Here is a 6,908-nt window from a genome sequence, read left to right on the forward strand (position 1 = left end):
TTCACTCAGTGACTTGAGCTACAGCAGCTCTCACACAGAGAATAAATGACACCATAAGGTAATCGTAATGTTCATCAAAATTGTGCTCAAGAAACATGAAGTCTAACTTTATTGCTTAAGTCGGCATGCTGCCTTTTTTAGGTTTACAACAACATTACATTTTGTGGTTGAACCAATGTGAACATGTTGAGTGTTTTGTCCATTGGTTGTTAGCAATAATATTAACCTTGTCCAGTAGATTGTTCCAACTACTCTTGAAATTAGAGAAATCATTTTTTTTATCAGGGACATCTTTAGCTTTTTTAAATTTGATGTTGTCCAGGTACAGAACAGAGCTCGATAACGCTGCTTAACTCTGGTAAGAAGCCTTGGCTAAATGCTCACATGCCCTTCAGTGCTGGAATTATAACTCAGGCACACTAATTGACCCCATCTGTGGTCTGTAAATCGTTTTTATAGCGAGGTGAGAGGAATCCAGGATGAGCTATGTGGGTGACCCAGATGACCCAGGCCACCTAAGGAAAAACGACCATCCTGTAATCAGAATGTCACACTTTCAGACCTCCTCACAGCCAACATTTTCTGTTTGTCAGTGACTGAAACCATATCTGCTCCAGGTTGGGCACCATTTTAAGATTTTGCCTCTCTGCATGTATTTTTACAGTGATGTTAAAAAAACACGTCAGTTGATGTGCTCTAGAAAATTCCTTTGCACTGTGTGCTCCCTGAAGCTTTGTAAATGTCCCAGATATGGCTTCCCTCTCTCTCTCTCTCTCTCTCTCTCTCTCTCTCGTAAAACATTTACAGCACAGACGTTCCTGCCTTCTGCTGGGGAAACTATGCCAGACTATGATGGTAATTCCACACTCGCTGTCTGTCATCACTTTGTCGGGTCAGACTCACTGCTCGGAGACAGTCTCTCGTCGCTGCATCGTTCTCGCTCTTTCTCGCCCCAAAACATGCTGTTGTTGTGTAATGCTTGTACTCAAAGGATTCAAATACAGTTGATGGAGACTATACATAGTTGTAGTATAGCAATGGATTACTAGAGCAGCAGGGTCATGGTGGGTAGATTCCAGGACATCACCACCTTGTTTGGATTCATTTGCTCATGTGTTGTTGGTGGTAAGTGGAACCATGATTGCACCTTGGCAGGTCAATATGAATCGATTAGCCAATTCTTTTAGCCGCACTAGCAGCACAGCTCTATAGATGTCAGTTGATTGGTCGTTCAACCACTTTGGTCCAGACTGAAATATCTCAACAACTATTGGATGGATTGCCATGACATTAATGATCCACGGAGGGTGAACCCCTTGGTTATCCCTTTGCATTTCATCATTTCACCTAGCGCCTTCTGCTGCTAACCAGCAAATGTTTTCATGCTAACACACTAAACTAAGATGGTGAAAATAGTAAAGATTAAACCTCAGCAAGTTTAGTATTGTCATTGTGAGCATGTTAGCGTGCTCAAAGCGCCGCTGTGCCTGAATACAGCCTCACAGAGACACTAACGTGGCTGTAGACTCTTGGTCTTGTTCATGAATTTGTATCAGAGTAGCTGTATGTGCTTAATTCTAATCAAAATACCCAGCATTCCTGAATGCCACACAGGTTTACTCATTGTTGTTCATCTCATTTATTGTCTCAGCATCTGAACGCCAATAAACAATTTTGTCACTTTTTGATGCCAATACTGATCCTGACATCATATGACTTATCTGGTATGACTCTAAACCTATATATTTGTTCACACAGTTTGGTGTTGAATAAAAGTACATTTTGTTGTGTATTCAATTCTGTTTAGTCATTTTTATACAATATTGCGTTTTAAGCAATTCCAGCTGACAGCCATAGATGAGCACAAAATCAACATTAGAGGAAAACCTTTGATACCTCAATATGATACCTTAACAGTCTTATTAAATGTCTGTTACAGTACAGATGGGTATCTTTTCATCGCACCTGCAGATTCAATTTCATACTTATTTCCCTGCTGACTGGAGGCGGCACATAATATACAGTATATACTGCGTCTCAAAACACATACTGTATCTACTTCAACACAGACAACCGTGCAAGCTCAAACTGAACTAGCATGTGTGAGCAGGAATATAAAAAGACAGGAAAACATGATGCACCACTTCAGATGAATACAGACATTTTTGTCCCGTGAAAAATACAATACAAGCTCTTGTACATGAAACTTTATACAATTTTAACAGAAACTACTGGAGCGGTCCGTCAGCTGCTGGCCCAGTCATATTAACAGCATTCCTCCAAGGCTTTAGTGGTTTTTATAAAGGGTCAAAGTTCACCAACAGGAGTAGGAGAAGAGCGGGTACTGGCTCCAGTCTGCTGCATGGCTGTGGTGGTGGGGATGGTGGTAGTAGCCGTGTTGTTGGACATTGTGTTCAGCTGTGGCGAGTGGATGAGGTGGGTGATGGATGGGGGTGTGCGCTGCATCTACGTCGTTGGAAGGCAATGGGAATCTGGCGTACTCTGCGGATCTGGAGAAAAGAGAATTGTCATCGTCATCATCATGCTTACTGCCCATGTATCTCGTTCCTTCTTCCCATTGTTACATTCTGATTTTTCCAATGTCGTGAATGTTTATACTTTATTTCCCTGTGCTCAAGTCTCATTGGGTTTGATCTCACCCCGGATGTCTCAAATCATACCTGTAGGGCTGGTATGCCACGGATGCGGGCACCATCTGTTCTTCGCAGCTGTAGTCATACTCGTGCAGCTCCAGGGGCTCAGCGTGTAGACTCTCAGATAGGTCCTGCGCCAGAGCCCCGGCTGGAAGGTCACCCCCCTTCAATGACTGCTGCGTAGAGGCCTGGTTCTTCCCTGCCTGCACCGACTGAGAGGTGGAGGGCATCCTCTGCAGGCCTGAGAGGGAAATACAATCTTTAATACAATCTCATAGAAGTATAACGACATTGGCACATTGATTTAAAGGAATACTTTTTCATGCAACCAGGATTTTTGAAACTTGAAAATAACTTACCTGGAGGACTGTCGCAAAGAGCTTCCCTGTCCAGTGTGGCTCTTTTTGCAGGAGGGCTTCTACTTGAACGACACCTATGAAAAAATATTTATTTAAATCTTTTTTTTTTACATTGTGGCTCATTCAGATATACTTTTTCACTGTTTATGTTCATACTGGTCTAACACAACATCAAAATAGCATAACACAGACAATGTTTTAGCTACATATGGTGATAACAAATGTCTGTTTATGCTTTAAATACAGAAGACTACAACAAATTAGTAAAGTCATTTCATATCAACAAATACAACTTCCAAAAATGTCCAGTATACAAACTATTGCTTTGTTTCATTCAAGTAGCTCAGAACTGCTTGTGACAACCCTGAAAGAAATTCAGTCCCTAAAAACGTAATTCCTACCTTTTACTGTGGGAATGGGTGCCTCCCTCCCTGAATCCCTTAGCGAAGGGGTTGTGGTCAATCTTCAATTTGGTGATCTTAAAAAGAAAGAAAGAAGAGAAAAGACAGTTGTCAAACTCTTCCAATCAAACAGAAATATCATTGCTTCTGTGTCTGGTTAATGTTATGTTAAAACTGCAGTCTAAGTTCCTACCTTTGGGTTTTGGTAAGCTGTCACTGCAGTGAAGGTCGTCTCTGGGAAGGAGAAGGTCTGAAATGGGCCCCAGCGGACAGTGTAAGGACTGTCTGCCTGGGTGACGTGGAACCTGGGGTAGTAGCGATGCATGGAATGCAGGATGATCTGAAGGGTAAAAAAGAGCAGAGTGAGCAAAAGACACATAGAGTAAACACAGCATGTTATAATCGTGTGACTCTGTGTGCAAGATGGTGTCTTACATGGCCGTGCTGGTCCAAGGTGTTGTTGGTGAGCTTCATCTTGAGAAAAGACAACGACTGCTTCATCCAGTGACTTCCTGGGGCAGGGGAGTCCGGGTGCATGTATGTCCGACACGGGGGCTGGGGCTCTGCCTTCCCCGCGACCTCCCACTGCTCCTTTTTCCACTACAGAGAAATTGGGGAGGTGAGGGGTGAAAGCTTACCAAGTGTGAGACCTAAGGACATGTCTAACTAATCAGAAAGTCTTCATGAAGCATAAAATGCTTTTTTCACTTTATAATGACTGAAAGAGAGCTGTGGTGCATGAAAACTTATCTATTGGCAGGATTTATTGCAGGGCTATTTTTCACATTGTGTTACAATGTGCGGGGAGTGTCTATCTTTCTAGTCACTAATATAATTTAATCTATAATTCAAGGAAAAACCTTTTTAAAAAATCACTGTTTTTACTAATTCACCGCCACTAAAAACTCTCAAAACTCCAACAGTACTCTCCCTTTATTATGCACCTCATTGTTTTCAAGTGTGTGCTAAAAGCAATATCTGTGACCAAATGGGCCACAGCAGTTGATGTAAGAGCCGTTGAGTGTATGGATGGCCGACTGCTCCTCATTCACCGATTGTGAATGAGGAGGGATGCTAATTGATTGGGCCTCCAGCCGAGGGTGCACAAACAGGAAGCAATGAAAGGCTTTGATATGCAGCGGTGAACAGCCCAGAGTGGGCAGGCCAGAGTCTGGCTGCAGACTGCTTTGCTTTACATACTGCAGTCTGTTGCTTTTAGTCCCCAGCAAACCAAATGTGGAAAACAATGAAAACAAGACATTGAAAAGCTTCATACAGTACTCAGTGTGTGTACATGCATTTACCTTATATTTGAAGCTGTCTACAGGCACCATGTCCACCATGATGACATAATTGGCAAAAGGTTGGAGCCCAGATAGACTGATGCTGCAGTGTGGGAACATTCTCCTGAAACAAATACACAAAGTCATATAAGCATAAGCACAGGCAATTTCTTGTAGGTTTTTGGTCTGTGTGTGAAATGATACAAAGCACTACTGGTCTTTTCAGAAAGAAGAGAAAACCCCGGGAAACAAGACTATGTATTAGGTCTTAATTCAGCAGCCAGCCTTACCTTCCATGTTTTGTTATAATCATCTCTGTTCCGATGCTGTGAAAGGACTTCCAGAGGTCTGAGTTCTCCAGGGTCATCCTGATGCTGCCCTGCTGGTATGAGTCAGCGACTGGAGGGGACCGGAGCATGCCTAGATTCGATTTGTCTGTGGAGAAACACACATGTAAACAATTCAGTAAAAAATCAGACATATTTATTGAACAAATGACTGGTTTATTGGAGTGTGGAGTTTATAGGAGAAATATATTCTCACAAAGCATGCAGAACTTGAGACATCACATCTCTCTGTGAACAGTTCCACTTCCAGAAATGTTTTACACTGAGATGACTTTTGCACATCCTTATCAATAATCATCCTCAAATCAGTAAAATATTAATATCAATGATTAATTGCACAGTTTCTCGTGCACTGGAAGAAATGTGGGTGTTTGTGTTAGAAAGTAATCAGAAATCAAGCAAATTAAACAACTCTAATACATCGTGGACTATCTTGCATTTGTGATTATTTACCTACAACCCAAAGTGAACAAGCCATTACAGTATATGTCTCCCTCCTCCCATCATTGAGAAGTCCAGTGTCACATTGCACATGCATGCTCATACAGCATAGTTTGATCTAATAAAACTTACCAGAGATGTGTTGCATGTTGCTGTGTCCTCCTGTTGTCACCACCAACGCAGAAGTTTGGAGACAAAGTGCTGCTTTCAAGGTGCTCTAACACTGAAGTCCAATATGCCAGGGGTCTCTATCCTTGGTAAGGCCTGAGCCTTGAACTTGATTGGTCATCACAGAAAGGGTGGGGTCTAAACAGCCGGGGGGGGGGGGGGGGGGGGGTTTAGTCAGAGCAGAGCGAGGGGGCAGGTGAGAGTATTATCTGATGGTGAGGTCCTCAGCTGCCGTACTGTGGGACTGTGTGTAGATGTTGGTCTCCTTTTGTTCATTGACGTGTACATGAGCTGCTTCAATACTGGCATGTTGGGGTGAAAGTCTCCCTTTATACATACAGACCTCGAGTCTGTCTGTCTCAAGTCATTCATTGTTGTTGTTTTTTATCGCAGAGAGACATCTGTGCAAAAGCTACAATGGAAGAAAAGTTTAGCTTTAATTCTAAGACTATCTTTAAAGAGATATGAATGATAATCCACTAAACAGGAACACAAACATGTCTAATACCTGCGTGTCCATTCTTGATTTGCTCTGCTTACTCTGTTGTTGTTGTTGTTGTTAATGAGGCACATTTGAACTGACTTTTAGGGACTCAAAAACAATCACCACAATGGCTTCTATGATTTTGTAGATATTACCTGGAGACATGATAATGTACCTGAGACTTGATTGTTATGAATCTAGCAGTGCTCACCTATATGCCAGTCATACACTCTGTACTGTATATACTAAATGCATAAAGGATTCTCCTTCAGTCCAAGTTGAAGTGCCCGGGGGGGGGGGGTAGCAGACAAACAGGTCCCTTCCTGGCAGCTTTGGTTGTGTATTGGGAACACGTCAGGAGATTACAGAGGTGATTGGAGTTGGGGTGTAGCTCTGACAATGGCAGACAATGCTGCTAATCCTATGAGGCCATTTGGTCATGCCCCCCCACCCCCTTCATGCTACCTCCAGTTCACTGGGAGATCGGATCCTCTTCATCTGATGGAGCCAGCAGTTAGCAGCCCGTTCACATGAAAGACTGATGGGAGGAAGGGACGAGCAGCATGTCTGGACTCAAGAGGACAATGTTCAGAGTTTACAGCCCAATGAATTTAAGCCTACATGAAAATGTCTTTGTTCAAACTCACAGAACTTCATTTTAAATTCTAGCGGAGATCTCAAGGTTTCCAAAGATACCAAATATGTCAGGCTGGATTTTTTTGTATGCAAAAAAAATTTCCAAAAAAAACACCAAAACAAAACATGGAATCT

General features: G+C 42.5%; 1 pseudogene; it reads right to left on the minus strand.

The window, feature by feature from the left end:
* Window positions 1-2,314: 2,314 nt before the first annotated feature.
* LOC139301738 (T-box-containing protein TBX6L-like) lies at window positions 2,315-5,774 on the minus strand (annotated as a pseudogene).
* Between the last annotated feature and the right edge of the window lie 1,134 nt (window positions 5,775-6,908).

This window comes from Enoplosus armatus, chromosome 18, assembly GCF_043641665.1.
Source record: "Enoplosus armatus isolate fEnoArm2 chromosome 18, fEnoArm2.hap1, whole genome shotgun sequence".
Classification (NCBI taxonomy): domain Eukaryota; kingdom Metazoa; phylum Chordata; class Actinopteri; order Centrarchiformes; family Enoplosidae; genus Enoplosus; species Enoplosus armatus.